The sequence below is a fragment of the Nipponia nippon genome, unplaced genomic scaffold, assembly GCF_047370975.1.
Source record: "Nipponia nippon isolate SJK-2023a ecotype South Korea unplaced genomic scaffold, ASM4737097v1 scaffold_5, whole genome shotgun sequence".
NCBI lineage: Eukaryota > Metazoa > Chordata > Aves > Pelecaniformes > Threskiornithidae > Nipponia > Nipponia nippon.
Window position 1 is genome coordinate 92178025 of NW_028262369.1, and position 15572 is coordinate 92193596.

Sequence of the window (15572 nt, forward strand, 5' to 3'; positions counted from 1 at the left end):
TTTTTTTCCTGGTTTTATTTGAAGGCCTATAACCTTGGAATTATGTTTGATTCTGATCTCTCTCGCCACATTTGTCAGACAAAAAGTAATCAAGCTGTCATTTCACCAACTTGGAATCTTTCTGGGCTGTGATCCATGTAGTCTCCACGTTTGTTGATGCTCTTAGAGGCACCCTTAATCACACCCTGGCTGAATTACTGCTAGTTCTTGTTTTGTTGGCTTGCTTAATATGATACTGGATATAATAAATGAACTATCTAGAGTATGGATGCACAGTAGACCTCATATTCTGTGTTGCTTTTTGGTGCTCTGCTTGGTATTGCAGAGGGGGAATTGAAACTCGTGGTTCTGTCCGCTTCTACAGCTCTCAGTAGTGAGTTGGTTGGGGTTTTTTTTTAGCGTTCTGTGCTTCTTCATTTACACCTGCTTTTGCCATCGTCTATGGTTGGGATGTGAAGCTGCAGGGTAAGGAGCCCAGGGTGCACCCAGCTCCTTTTCTGCTGCACCTGTATTAGAGTTGGGAACATAGCGAAAACCTGCCATAGAGACAAGGCATGTAACTCAAAGGTTTGGGGAAAGGGTGGAGCTGCACACTGTACCAGCAGAGAGGGTGACAAAGGCTTCAAATGGGAGATGTGACACTCCAGGCTGCACAGAGCTCTTCCTTATGCTCAGGATGTGCATCTAATGAAGAGATCACCTCCTCGCACAAGGTGTCTGTTAGTCTGGGATGAGAGGCCCCATATCTCGGTGATTAAAAGGGCTCTCTGTATCCTTACTCCATCAAAAGTACTGATTTCTGGGGTAGAGGCTTAGCAGGTAATGCTAAATACAGCATGTTACACAAAGCAGAAGAAGAGCTAAGGCTCTGCTTTTTAAGTGCTACTGTGGGATCCTTAAATGTCTGTGGATTTCTCTCGCCTTGTAAATTATCATCCACAGCTACATTAAAGCCCAGTCTAAGATTCAGATCCTGTAGCAAGTTCTAGCTAGGTTGAGAGATGAAGGTAAATTGTTGCAGCTTTTCTTCCCTTCCTTGATTATTGTTCTTACTTGGTGATGGTCTAGCGTGGAATAGGGCAGACCTAGTGCTGCTTGCAGAAGTGTTAAAAAGCTAAATGAAAGTGATTGGCTTATCCTTCATCTTAAGAGAATTTGCTGCCAGTATCTGATGCTTTCTCTGTGCTCTCAGCTTTCTGGAGCCAGTAGATACTTCTGTGAACTCCCCAAAATTATTTCAGTGGCAAGACTCATATTAAGAGTCTTGCTAATTTACTTGGGCTGAGAAATAAATTAATAAACTGAGGAGGAAGAAACTGTGGCCTGCATCCCTGACAACAATGCAAAGCAATTTAATTTGGAGATTTCATAAGAGAGATGCTTTAGGGCAGTTTTAACCCAGAAGAAATGAACATATAAATTGTTTACAAATCGCTGAATTTAAACATAGTGATTTAGAAGTCCTCTTTGTTTTTCATTTAGCAGATGGGTCAAATTAAAACAAATACTTGCACATTCCCAACATATTTCACTTTTAATGTGAAATGTAAATGACAGTATATAGCATGATGTCTTTGAACATCTAACAGCAATAAAACCAGTTTAGCATTTTCTTCTTCTAGTTGTTAAAAGTGATAAGTTCTATAAAACACAGATTAAATTCATAAATCTCCTGACGATGAGAAAAAGCTAAGTAGAAGGAGACACAAGAAGGAACTGATGCTTTTTTAGTGTCATGTTATTGTGTGGCACTTGAGAAAATTCATGAAAATGAATTGTAAATGTTGAAAGTGAAAGACTACTTGCCGTAGGTGGTATTGACGCTTGCAGGATGGGCTCCAGATGGGGTGACACCGCTGCTGTGATGGAGGAGGAAGGTGCAAGAGGCCAAGTGAGGAGAGCACCACTGTGCTGGGCAGGCTGAGCTCACATGGGGAAGAGCTTTTGTCCAAGGAAGGTGGCTGCAAGGTTCAAATCTTTCGGCTTAAAGCCCAGACGGTCTGGTTGGGGATTTGAAGTCCTTGATGTAGAGATGTCAGTTCCTTCTGTTTCTGGCTACCTTGCTACGCTCATGGTGGAGAGGAGGGACTGGCCCAACGGCTGCAATAAGAACTCCATGCCTGTTGTTGGGGAGGAGGTACTTCCAGGGGCTGCTCAGCTTGCATTTTGATAGATTTGCTCCAGTGGAGGAATGCAAATTTGTTGCAGTGCTTTGGAGAAAATAAATTCTGTTTTTATAAAGGAGACTGTGCAGGGCTATTCCTTCCAACTTCCTTCGCACTATTGATGTCGGCTTCAAGAAAAACATGATATCGTATGTAAGTCTCCTGCTCCTGAAATTAGGCATTTTGTGCTTTTGGATAGATGGGGCCATACTTCCCTCAATCTGTGTGTGTCCGATTTATTTAATCATTTTCTGAGTCGTGGTAAAATTCCACTGCCTCCAGTGGGTCAGCCCATCCATACGAGCAGTGTAGATCAGACTGGTTGACACTGTGTGGACTGCCTATGTTTGTTGTTATTAAAGTAGCTTTGTTCATGTCGGGACAGCAGATCTTTCTTCTAGTGAAGGGCTACATGGGTCTGGATGAGCATGGCCTTTCATGAATAGCAGGGAAAATATAGCTGAACTTAATTTTTTGAGTGGTTCATGGCAGCATTTGTTAATAAAAGTTTCTCTGCTCCCAGCAGCAGAAACTGGATAGTTATAGTGCTTATGAAAATACTTGGCTGATGGCACCTTGATGAAACACAAGCTTTTAACAGTATTTAAAACCTCCTAATGCTTGGCCTACCCTGACAGGGATTGATTCAGTCTTTGTGGCTACTCGATCTCGTCTTTCTCCTGTGGCTGTAAAGGGCAGGGCAGTGACCAGAGGGCAACCTAAGTGGTCATGAGGTGCTGCTGGGGACCTCTTGCTCCTCCAACACCTGAGCTCAGGCCCCTGCCACCATAGCAGTAAGCCCTTAAGAAAGGGTGAGTTTGGAGACTTATATGTATTATTATATATATAATAACTGGGTTATAGCAAACAAAGAAGGAGAATGTAATGGAAGGATGCTGTAAAAGAGAGATCCATCTAGTGCAATAATTATAAACCTTAAAAAAAGAAGGCACTTTCATAGCTGAAACTATGTAAGTTAAAAATCTTTAGGAAATGTTAACAGGTGGCCTCCTCACTGGGAAGGGGGAGCGGTATGGGACAAGCCTCCACGCAAGCTGCTGGTGGGGTGCGCGTTAGCACCAGCAGCTCCATGCCAGCAGTGCCCGCTCGCTAGCTGTGGCTACATCCTTCTTAATCTGGTAAATAATATAAAGCCACATTTATACAAAAGCAGCTGCGTAGTTTGTCATCAGACTAGATTTGACTGACCTGAACTTGTACTCTACAATGAAGTGAGTTTTGACTATCCTAGATGAAAAATTTATTGCTTCTAAAGCTTCTGTGATATTTCCCTTAGCGGCTTCAGTTTTGTGCTTCTGCTAAAAGCCTTAATTATTTTGTTTAAAGCAGCCTCAAGCCTCCCACAGTAAATAGATTAAAAAAAAAAAAGTCCTTTAGTGTTGCTACATCCTCTGCTTTTCTTTATATACACTTCCAATTTGCCCGTTGGAGCAATACTCTTCTGTTTGCACAGCAGAGGTGTCCCACTGCATGGGGGTGCTTTGCTGTTTGCCAGCCAGCATCTGGGCAGCACTTTTCTGTCTCCTGACAGTGATGAAATGTCCATCCATCCCGTCTAGCTCTTTCTTCCAGAAAAGAGAAACATCAAGGTAATCTGGCTGCTATGGAAGTGTTGAGGTAGATGCATTAAAGCACTGCTGTAGCTGCAGCAGTTGGCAAGAGCCAGAGTTGCAGCTGGACCTACCTAACTGGAGACCCTGCTGCTAGCAGCCTGACTCCACCAGCTCCCCCATGCCAAGCGGGGCAGATAATTCTCTCTGCTGTTTCTTTCCCATCACTATAGAATTGCAGCTTTTCTGCTTCGGGACCTTCTGATATAAGATGAATTTTACCTACATGCCTGGACAGCAAATATCCTACAGCTTCTTTAATGAGCAGGGAAGGGAATTGCTTATCATCTATGGCAGTGCCTCCATCCAAGAAAGGCAGTGTGGTGGTGTGGGTGGCTTTTTTTATTTTATTTTTCTTTGTTCTAGTGTTTAAGTATGTCAAATACACTGAGTGTCAACCTGAAGACAGTAGCAGTGGTGGTTTCATGTGATGTGGTATGGTACAGGTAGCTTCAGGTCTGGTCTGCTTTATAGAGCAATAGCAGCTAGAGGCTTTACTGAGACTCTGGTAAGTGCTGTAGAAGGAAAGAGAGTCCCTGTCTTTAAATCCAAATAAAATGGGCAAAAGGGAAGGGCTGGAAAAGCTAGACAGAAAGAAGTCAGTTACCTGACCAAGGCCACAAATGCTATGGAGAGCCATGAATGCATCTGCTGGATCTTGTGCTAGTGCCCTGTCTGCTGGGCTGCCTGGCCCCTCTCCTGCCACTTTTTTGGTGGTGACTGTGAAAATGATGCCAGGCTATTCTATAACAATACCAAATGCCACTGTAAACACCATGGACACAGCTGTACCTGGCCATAAGCTAAATTTAGATAAAACTTTAAGTCAGAAATTAAAAAGACATCTTAGAATTAAGCTGCAGCACCATTTTTTCCCCCGTATACTAGTGCTGGCAGATTAATGTTTTGGTCAGAATAAAGCTATTGTGTATAGAAATAGCCTTTCCAAAGATCACTAAGGAAATGTATTTCGTAAGGCACTTGGCAAATGGGTTTTCAGGAGGCAGATTACTTCAAGTAGTTGTGAAAAATACGTGGTTGTCATCTAGAGATGACTCAGGCACAGTATAACTTGACAATGGTAGGACTTCTGTTACAGGAAAATTAGATGCTTCTTCACAGGCTGGAAATTGGCTGGTTTTTTTCCTCACTGAAAAAGGTAAAGCTTGGGGATAGAACAAAAATTGAAAGAATAACCTAATTGATTAGATTCCAGAACACAGCTCCAGCCCATGTTCTTTAAACTCGGCTTCATTGAGTCCTCTTGGTTCATTTCTTTAATCGTTCCACTCAGCTGCCTTTCTTCAGAGACTTTGTTGGACAGGTGCCTGAAGATCAATATGTTGTAGGCTGGGTATGATTCTCATCTCTGTGTTTTATATGGTGTCTCCATCCCTATATTTCCCTGAGCAGTACTTCGAATTACACAAGACAAGTAGGAGACTGAATGCACTGAAATGGGTAGCAGGGGCTGAGCAGGGAACATGAAACACTTAAACCAACAGACCGGTGCCTGGCCATTCAACTGAATGGGACACCCACCCTCTGTCACTAGTAAAATTTTTCTTTTAGGTGCTGCTTTCTGGAAAAGAGATAAAAGCAAAGGATTTCCCTACTGGTGTTCAGTAAAATTTGCTTTCCTCTTCTCTGCAAAAGTATTAACCTGGTGTCAACAGCAAAAACAATCAATGCTGCTGAATGCTGGTAGCACAAAACCGAAGCTCAGCTATTCAACGGATGACAATGGAAAGGTTGCATTCAGGGATTATAGCTTCTTGGGGCAATTGTGTACAAACAACCTCCTCTGAAGAGCTGTGGGACTTCTGTTGGTTTTTAAAAAAATACGTAGCTACAGTAAAGTAGACTTAAGGCAAACTTCCAAAATCCAGATATCTGTAGGTTCAGTTTTCCCACACTGTAATTTAAAAATTAATATAAGCAGAAACCAGCATAATTTTCCTCCCTGTTGTACAGAAAGCAATTTATCTACTGCTGCTTTTAACTGGACTCATGTAATAGAAGATTGTGCTTTTGGCTTAAGTAGACAGTCATCCTTTCCTCCTACGCCGAGGGATAGCAAAATGGTACAGAGAGAGAAAGAATGGAAGAATAGGGACTAATTGAGGCCAGCACCCCTAGGGTATTTAAGACTTTTGTAGTTTTAATGGAAAAATCAATGTGTGATTACACTTTGCATTAGAGTATTTAAAAATTGCTTCAACATGAAAAGTCTGCAGCTTTATAAACAACCTAACCCTGGAAATACTGTAGTCAGAGAACCAAATTCACCACTAGGGTAATACACATAATTCTCCATATGTGATATCCTGGCAGATACGGTCTCTGGGGACACATGACTCCTATCTTTGCTTCTGTGCATGAGAAGCCCGTGAGGACAATGAGTGCTTTACTGGTGCTTAGTGAAAATCACGGCCACGCTTCTGTCTTTCAGCAGATGCCTACAAGGAAACTGGTGTTTCACCTGGTCTGATAGTGAGCTATAGGTGTTGGCACGCTGCTTCAGCCAAGCTCATCCTGTGGCACAGGAAGCACAAGTATCTTTCCACTTCTTTATGCTCTGACATCTATGTTGTCCAGAGACTAAGTGGACAGCTGAGATTTCTTAAGTACGTCTGCCCTATACTTGCCTCTGCCCAAAGTCTTTAAGCCACATTAAATACTGTTACATATTCCTTGGCCTTAAACTTAGTATTACTAATCTCTCTCTCCCTCTCTCTTCCAAGCTGTACATAATAAACCTATCAGCCCTTGGTTCTTCCAGCACCCCTGGGTATATGCTAAGAGAAGGAAGGAGGGAAGTGCAGGCAACATCTCTCGCTGTGGCAGCATGAGCCAAGAAACAGGTGGGGGCTGCTGCCGTTGGGGAGCTGAGGTCTGGCTGTGTCATCTCAGCTTCTAAAAAACACGATCTGTATCATGGCAAACCCTCTCTAGGGCGTGTTTTCTTACAAGTAGAAGCCTTGGAAGCTGTCTCTTTCTTGAAAGAGTGGATAAGAAAGCAGGAGGATTTATTTCCATCAAAGTGGAGAAATACAGATGTTGCTCCAGGTATGAAATGAGTTGAGGGAGATAGCCCTCAGATAGAATACAGCAGCCCTACATTAAGTAACCCTGTCCCATCAATTCTGGTCTACTGCCCTCATTCTTTGATCAAGAGAACATTGTCTCAAGCATTAATTTTCCAATTTCTCTCTGTTTTCTTGCTATTTCTTCTGAGCCAGATGCCATCTCAAATGCAGATTGCTCTTGCAACTCCCCAGTTTCAGTAGATAGTAGATTCAGTAGATTTGTGGCAAGTTCACAGATGATTTATTGAAGTCTTCACCTGTGAAAACTAAATGCGTTATCTATTCCGCTATTGTTTCATATTCCAGTTATAATGCATTTCACAAAATTAAGTCTTTTGTTTTCCTAGTTGATGTTAAGACCATTGTCTTTAAACAATGATTGCTAGCCTGTGAATTTTAATGGAATAGAACTCTAATATCTGAGCATTTATTAGTAATGTGAAGCTTTCCATTTTATCCTACATAAGTTCTTGGTTTCCTAACGGCAGCATTTGTGTTAGAAACTGAGAACCAACCAACTGCCAACCATTACGTTAAAGATAATTTTTTTCCCCGTTCATTGTTGCGAGTGAGTTCCTAAACCTATAATTTTACTGGATAGGTAGTACATTTGAAAGACTAGTAAGAAGGAATTTTAAAATTATGTTTTCCACCGAAGATAAACAGTTAAGATTTCAACTTACATTTGGCACAATGTGCCGTAGCACTTTTTTAGCCTTTTTTGGGGGCATCATAAACATGTTTATGCTGCTAGCTGCCAGACCTATACTTAAGTGAGAAAGCAGTTATCCTTCAGATCTGTGGTGGATGCATAAGTAACATCAAGGTGAAAATATTACGATTAAATGAGTCTGCCAGGAACCTCTTAATTGCATAAATAGTGTCTTATAAGGAAAGGTGAAACTGAGAAAGAAGTCTGGTATTGTTATGAGCTAACTTTTCCTTGTTTCCCCTTAAGCTGTTTTTAGGCCTGTGGTTGTTGTGTTTAATTCTCAGTTAAAAGCACTTACTGTGTTTGTTTTTATGAATTTTTAAAAGAAGGTATTTAAGTTGAAAGTGCAGCTTTATGGGGTTAGAGTTGGAGATCTCTCTGACAGCAAGTCTATGCTTGTTACAGAAACATGTAGAGAGAGTTCTGTGAGCACTCAAAAAGACTTGACGTCCACCTGCAAACAGGTGCACATAGGTAGTAATTACCAGGAAATTAAACTTTACTCACAAGTATAAAGAAACCCAGACACAGAGGTGCATTAGAGAAGATAACATTGCTTAGCTATCCATCCTTGTCCTCACTCAGCATAAATGGCTTTCTTTTCTCATGTTTTATTAGGTAGCATCTGCACAGATATTCAGGAAGCCATTCTGCTCCAATCTCTAGCTGAACCCTGCAGAAGAGCTCAGATACAGCCCCTTGCAAAGGGTAGTCTAAGTATTTTGTCCCTGTTCGTATAGCATTTCTGCAAATCCACCTTGCTTTGCTCCTCCGTATAATATTGCCAGCTTGCTTTTTGTTGAATGTAATGATTGTCTTACCTAGCTAAAGGAGGGGCCGCCTCACGCTCAGTCTTTTGTTTCAGTGGTATGTCTAGCATGGTGCTGCTGAAGGTGATTTTGTTTTGAAGAAATATTGGAAGACTGTCCTGATTGCTGCTTCCTAGAAAAATCCCTGGAGTTCAGTATATGTGTACCCCTTCTATTAAATTGCAGTAACTACAATTATTCTAGCACTTTTTCCTTAAAGCGTAAAATTTAATTTGTGGAACTTATTGTTGTGGAGGCCAAATGTAAAAGTGGGCTCGAAAAGAGATTAAATGTAACCTTGAAGGATAGTGCTATCAAGAACAACGTATAATCTCCACTTTAGAAAGTCCTGATATTGCTGAGTGCCAGAAACTTGGTGTGAATAGTACAGGAAAATGCTCTATGCTTGTTCCTCAGATGTCTATGTGGGGTCATCACGGAGAGAAATTAATGGACAGATGAGTTCTAGATCTGTACCTGTGTGTCTGCTCTTAATCTGAATTTCTGTATATGCCAAAATAGGCAAGTAATCAGAGTCTGCCTTCAGCCAGGTACAGGAACATGACCTTTATAAGGCAGTAGAACAAAAAGTTTGATTGGACCAGAAAAAAATTTATTAAAATGCTCTCCCTCAAATTTTGATTATTTTTTTCCTACATGTCCCTGCCCCCCCCAAACATAAACTTTTCAAGAAAAAAAATGTATTCATTACTGGGTGTGGTTTTTTATCTCTGTGTGTGTGTCCAAATGTGTCTCGTTTGATCAGCTCCAGTATTTGTTGATTTTTTTTTTCTTCCTGTGCCTCACATTCTGTCTCTCCAATAAAGACAACTTTTGAGCTCCCTGATTTTGAAAATAAAACTGAACTTAAATTTGTCCCTTCAAGGCATTAAGAATGAAGGTCCTCAGCAATGGAGTCTCTTAGTAATGCTTACAGATGTCTATGGAAGAGAAGTTCTTGAAACTGCTATGACTGAGCCAACAATCAGAATTAAACTTTTAAGGTAACTAAAGATTGCAGTACCTCAGCAATAAGGTACACAAAGATTCAAACAGTCTTTATTGTGGACACGACTTTAACACGTCAGGTTTTTACCATTAGGTAAGAACTAACGTGGTATGGTGAAGGACAAACATAAGTCAAAAGCAAGCACGTTGGTTGAGTTTGCCCTTGCCCTTCAGACAGTGAAATTGCTAAAAGCCTTCCGACTTTCTGTCACAAGTTTATTCAACAGATCTTTCTGATCAGTTGAAAGAAATGCAGGCCTAAAATGGATGGAATGGGTTGTATCACAGGTGTTCAAAAGATGGTATTTAAGTGATCTTTTTGTCTTGAAAGCCAAAATACCTAAATTCTAGTGGTAGTAATGATGACATCGACTCCTGTCAAAATGTGTAAAACCATCTATTGGTATTTGCAGATGTACACAGACCTTTGAAAACATTGGACAATGACCCTAGGGGGGTGACTTAGCTACTGAAGTATAATGGGTTAAAATATATCTTTTTTTAAACCTGAACTTTTGAAAAAAGGCTGGAGAAAAGGGCTACTAAGATGACTGGAGAATGGGGAGACAAACCTTTAACAGAAGCTAAACAGAGGTTGTATTGTTTAACATAGCAAAATGAAGACTACAGCTGGCTTTGAGTTGCCTATAAGCACGTTGGGGCAGAGAATACCAAGGAAAGAGGAAGATCTGGTTTGTACCCTGGTTTGAAAATCTTGCAAAACTGATTCAGTAACAGCCACATGCAAAGTACAATCAATCTGATCTCAATGTGCAATGAGTTAAGCTTAGCAGTCTTGCTGTGCGTCTTCATAAATGGCCCAGGGAGTCCCGCCTGTTTAAGTTAGGCCTTACGTCAAGGAGTTTGCAGTTGCCTTTGTTTCAGTTGCAGGGCCAAGGGCATTCCCTCCAGCATGCACAAATCTTCCTCTTCAGCTTAGAGTGTTGAGTCTGAAAGTTGTTGTACCCTTGATTAACTCTGAATTTACAGAGCTTTAAATCCATGCTGAGTATGGATTCGCTAATTTGGTCTATAAAAAAAAAAAAACAGCAACAGAAGAGCAAAACGAGAGGGGAGTTCTGAAACTGCTATCTGCTGGTCTGGTGGGTATGAAGGGCCACCACCCCTCAGATGGAGCAGTCTCTGAGCAGTCTCTGATCTCTGTGCCTGTGGAGGTTTGTGAATGTATACCTCTTCTCTCTTCCAGTGCTTCACTTGTGCCCTGTCTTTTCCCTCCCTAGTGCACTTGGAGGCAGCCTTGGGAGTTCATTGTTAAAAGTTAATGCCTGGAGACTGAAACTTTCCATTGTCTTGATTCCCTTCCCTTTTCCTATTCCTGCTCATATACACGTCTACTGAATTCTAAAAAGCTTTTTGATAGCAACTTGAAATTCAAATGTCCCCTTTCTACTTGTCTTCTGGTCCAAGCCAACATTTAAATGCATTCTTTTCTATTATAAAGAGCATATTGACAATTTAGGAAACATTGTCCTGCAGTGAAAATGCTCTTATATTACAAAATATTGCCATGTTCTCTGCATTGATCTAAATGATGGCGTTGGCACAAGAGCTAATAGGTCTATAGGGGCCGTGAATGGGTACATACAGAAATGAGAAAATTTCTAATCATGAGAAGGACATGTTCAGGGACAGCTTTCCAGATGGAGAGCTGGACCAAACTAGTTCAGTTTCTGGGGTAGAGAACATGATCATTTCTGCAAGTCCATGATGTAGCTGCCGGTGCCAGGAGCGGAGGCGTGTCTCTGGTCACAAAGCCCAGATCTCCACTGGCCTGGAAGGAAGAGGTTATGTTTATTGCTTCATGCCATGGCACTGCGTGACTCTGTATCCTTCTTTGGGAGGGTGCTGAACTTGCAAAGAAGGTCCAGCAAGCTTACCCAAGCTGAACATTTTCTTGGCAAATACCTGTTGCTAAAAGGAGACTTTCAGAAAGCTGGCCCGGGACAACGTAGCTTGGTGCACATATAGGTCTCTCCCTGTAAATGAACGATCCATTCCCTGGGTGTTTTGGTCTCTGAATCAAGGGCAAGATATCACCTGAGCTGGTGCTCCTCTTGCTGCTGCAGGTCCACTCTGCCAGCCTGCCTTGATAGCCTCCTTCCCAATCTACGTGGCCGTCAGTCTCCCTGCGCCCAGTGACTAGCATTCAACAGCCTGCCTCTGAGTCCCTATCTCCAAGAGAGAATTGCTTTAACCTTATCAAATGGAAGTGAAATTTAAAATTACTTAATATTTATTTGCTGACAGGCAGGAATGTTGTCTAAATTAACTGTCACAGCTCGAACGCAGTGCTGTAGGACCAAATCATAACCTCCTGTTGGCCTTCAATGAAACAATGTTAAGTTTGAGAAGCAGAGATACTATTTTGGCCTCCCTGGATGTATGGATAGCATTCTCATTTTGAAGTTTTATACAATGAAGTTATATTTGATATTTGCATAATTCAAATAGATGAAATCCTCAAACAGGCACAGAAGACTTGATTTCATTAACTGGGGATGCAGCCATTCCCATCTCTCATGCAAATGGCAAATACCTTTCCTGTAAGTATACTTTAAAGATTCATTTCTTTCTCTAATCAAGTGGTGAAATCCTACCCACAGGAACCAGAATTGATTTCTTTTCCCTTCAGACTGAATAGCCTAGACCTTATTTGGGTTAACTTCTGTCATGAAATGTAAGGTTAACCCTTCTATGTGCTGCGAATCAGCTAAATGTGTTCCTGCTTGCTGCTCCAACACACTGAAAATGTACACAGTGCAGTCATCCTGCAAATGTAGCCATCAGCTCTGCTAAGCTCAGGGGAGCTCTGCCGATTGTCAACAAGGATCTATTTCCACTGAAACCCTGACCTTGAAAGCTGGTTTTTAAATTTCCTCCTGGGCCTTGGACACTGTAATTGATTATGGTTGTTTTGGTTTTAGTCTTTAACAATCAAGGTGAAGAATTGCTCCCAAATTTGTTAAGATGTCAGGAGGAAGGCAGCTTCCCCACGCTGCATGGATGGTGTCAAGGAGCCATAACAGACTCTCGCAAGCCTTCCACAAAGCACTGATGTTTCTGGTTGGAAATGCAAATTGGACAAAAATGCTCCTCTCTCGGAGCTGACTCCTGTGCCTTGCTCTCTGTGGGGGACCTCTTGGGGCGTGGGAGAGCTCCACTGCATTAATGCAATTTAATAGGCACCAGTGGAGAATTAAAGGTATCTGGTGTTGGTCCAAGTAGTCTTAGGGGACAGTCCCTCACACTATGCAGTCTGAGCCCATGGCTGGGGCTCCTCTCCATAGCAGTGCTTAGGTGAATTTCCCCCTCTCCTTACTGCTGAATTGTCTGCATAAGCTATTTTCTGGTTCACCTTCTTGGTAACAGAGCTCTGCATTTATTTTGTCTTTCAGATATATCACTTTTCACTTCAATTGTCTTACATTAGTTGAAACTGATAGCCTGACCCCTTGGCCACGGTGCTTCTCTGAAACATTTCCCAGTGCTTTCATCAAAAGCAGGATGCTGTGCTACATTCTAATGAAGAGCTGCTTTAAAAACAAAACAAAACCAAACCAAAATAAAGAGGAAAAAATGTATTTTTCTTGGTAATTTGGGATGCTCAGTTTTCTGGTTCTCTTTGTCTTTGAACACAAAGTAGTCATTGGGGAGGCTTTTTTCCTCTGCACTGAAAGTGAATTTATGGTGTGCTCTCTGCCTCTCCTGCCCACTAGCCTGCTCTGTAGAAGAAAGCAGTAGGAGGTCAGCAGCATTGAACGGCTCAAGAAAAGCCAAGATGTCCTGCGTGTTCTTCTTGTATTAAAGGAAGATTTCACTCTGTAATTGGCACTAATTAGTAAACCCTCCCTTAAGTGTATACACATTCCGGTATTTGACCTCTAAAATTTCTAGTGTGGGGATGCATACTGGGTAGCAAGCGCTGAGCTTGCTCTGGTGTTTTGGTTCCTACATCAGATATCAGCTGCCTTTCATGAATGAGTTTAAAAGTTCAGCACTGTGGTTCCCGAGAGCTTTTGATCAGTCTGGCTTTACTGCTTCATTTAGTTAAACCTTGCACTGCCCCTTCAAACCTCTGAGTTGCCTGCACCGCTGGGGGATGCAAGGCCCGATGCCTGATATCAGCTCAAACAAAGGAAGCAGTAGACTGAGATATACTCTGTCTCTGCTTTTTTTGGGGCTCATGTGACACCAAAAAACGTGGCTTTTTGACACCAGGGAATGCTGAAATGGTCATATCCATATACACCCACAGACACGTGTGTATGTGTATACATACATACATATATATGAGTATTGACTCATTAGGAGTAGCCATTCTCACCAAACCATTTGTTGTATCTCAAGGCATGTTCCTCATGCTGAGCAGCTTCCTCACACTTTGGAGTTACGGCAGCCCAGAGCCCTCTTGGTTGGCAACATGTTGGATTTTACAAGAAAAGCAGCCCAAAAATAATAGGGCCTGAAACAATTGCTCCGTCTTTGTGTATCTGGAAATTTTGGAGGTTTCTTTTCGGTTTTGGGGTGGGTTGTTGGTTTGTTTGTTTTAGTCTTTAAGCAGACGCAGCTCAGGGAGCCTCAGCTCCCGTCCTGAGAAGCCACATTTTGGAAAAAGTCTCATTCAGCAAAAGCCCCAAAAGCCTAGAGAGTGAGGCAAACACCATGCTTCTCAGGGTGCACTGAAGATCAATGCACTGAATTCAATAGGAGCTAGGAGCATTTCAGACTTTTGGTGACAAAAATCTTGTTGACTGAACTCTACTGAACTCTACTTTCAAGTAATTTCAGGTCAGGAATAACTGCCATTTTTATATCACCATTTTCAAATTCTTTATCCCTTGAAGCAACACTGAGAAAGTCAGTGTCCCTAAGGTTCAAATCTTCTTTATTTAATTTTCCTACTATTTTAATATATCAATGGTTCTGATCATTTTTGCTCAATATGGTTTTGAGGAGAAAATTCTGAGGTGTGAAAAAATCTGTTTAAAGTGAAACATCATGCTTTTGATCCAAGGACTGATGTCCTATAGGAGGAATAGAAACAAAATTCTCATGATAACCCCTCTGCTTTCCAAAAATAGAAAACCTGCCTAGTTAATGAATATAAATGAATGTACATTCACTTCCTTTTTTTGAGGTTACTAAAGCTGATTAACATTAGGTACCACAATTTATTTAAAGCAGTTGAGTAATTATTCTGCTTCCTATCCCATGAACATGCAACTTACTTATTACTGAGGGTTTGGGTTTTTTTTAAAGTGTATCCTTGAAATCACCTTGGGGACATATCTTTGTCATCATCAGAGTTTTAAAATAAGTATTTTACAATAAGTAATTCTGGTATACAAACAAAGAAGAAAAATTGGGCAATGCTATAGAAATTCAATAAACTGTGATGCATCGTCTTACAAGAAAGGACCTGAAATCCTTAGGAGCGAAATAACGTATTGACAATTTGGGGTTACACAAGTAGAATTCAATAGTCAACATAATTAAATTAGAAATTGATAGCTTCAGCAAAACAAAACAGTTTTTCATATAAAACTTAAAACGCGTGAAGCTACTTTGCTTTATTGTGACACTGGGTGGATCAAGGTGCTTTGGCTGAGAGTTATTTTTCCAGCAGATCATCGTAAAGTGACTTGTATGTGTTGGGCTTTCCTGTTACATTAATCGAATGAGAATTTACTCTCTGCTTGCTAGTAGAGGCTGCCATAGCTTCTGCCATGTTGTTAGTTATGCCAAGCAGGTTAAGTTACTCTGTTTAGGTCTATCTTTGCTAAAATTGCATCTTCCTTTCTTTCCAGCCACCATCCTCAGGACTGAGAAAGACAGACAGAGAAGTGAGCAGATACTGGCTGCAGCTGGAGGTGGCCAGGAGCTGTGCAGTTGTGGAGATTTTGGAGGCTTGTTCCTTGTTGTCCCTTTTGTTAACTTTAATAAGCTGGCTGTTGGACAGAAATCCCTTTAGCCTGGTTAGAAGCTGTTCTCTAAGTTTGCATAGTTTGAGATGTTATCAGAGTCTTACTTGGGCTGGGAGAACTTTAATTCCTCATGCTTGGTAGTTGTCTGTAAGGGCATGTAAAATTGTGTGTGAAGGAAAAGAAACACTGAGATTCTTAAACACTATTATTATT

The 15572-nt window shown here is 41.3% G+C and overlaps 2 protein-coding genes across 2 annotated transcripts in view; both read left to right on the forward strand.

Annotated features, from left to right (window-relative positions):
* Positions 1 to 15572, forward strand: part of SLC35F5 (solute carrier family 35 member F5) — a 152301-nt gene that overhangs the window by 71582 nt on the left and 65147 nt on the right. The window lies entirely within an intron of this gene.
* The window catches only part of GPR39 (G protein-coupled receptor 39), an 82772-nt gene that overhangs the window by 1659 nt on the left and 65541 nt on the right, over positions 1 to 15572 (forward strand). The window lies entirely within an intron of this gene.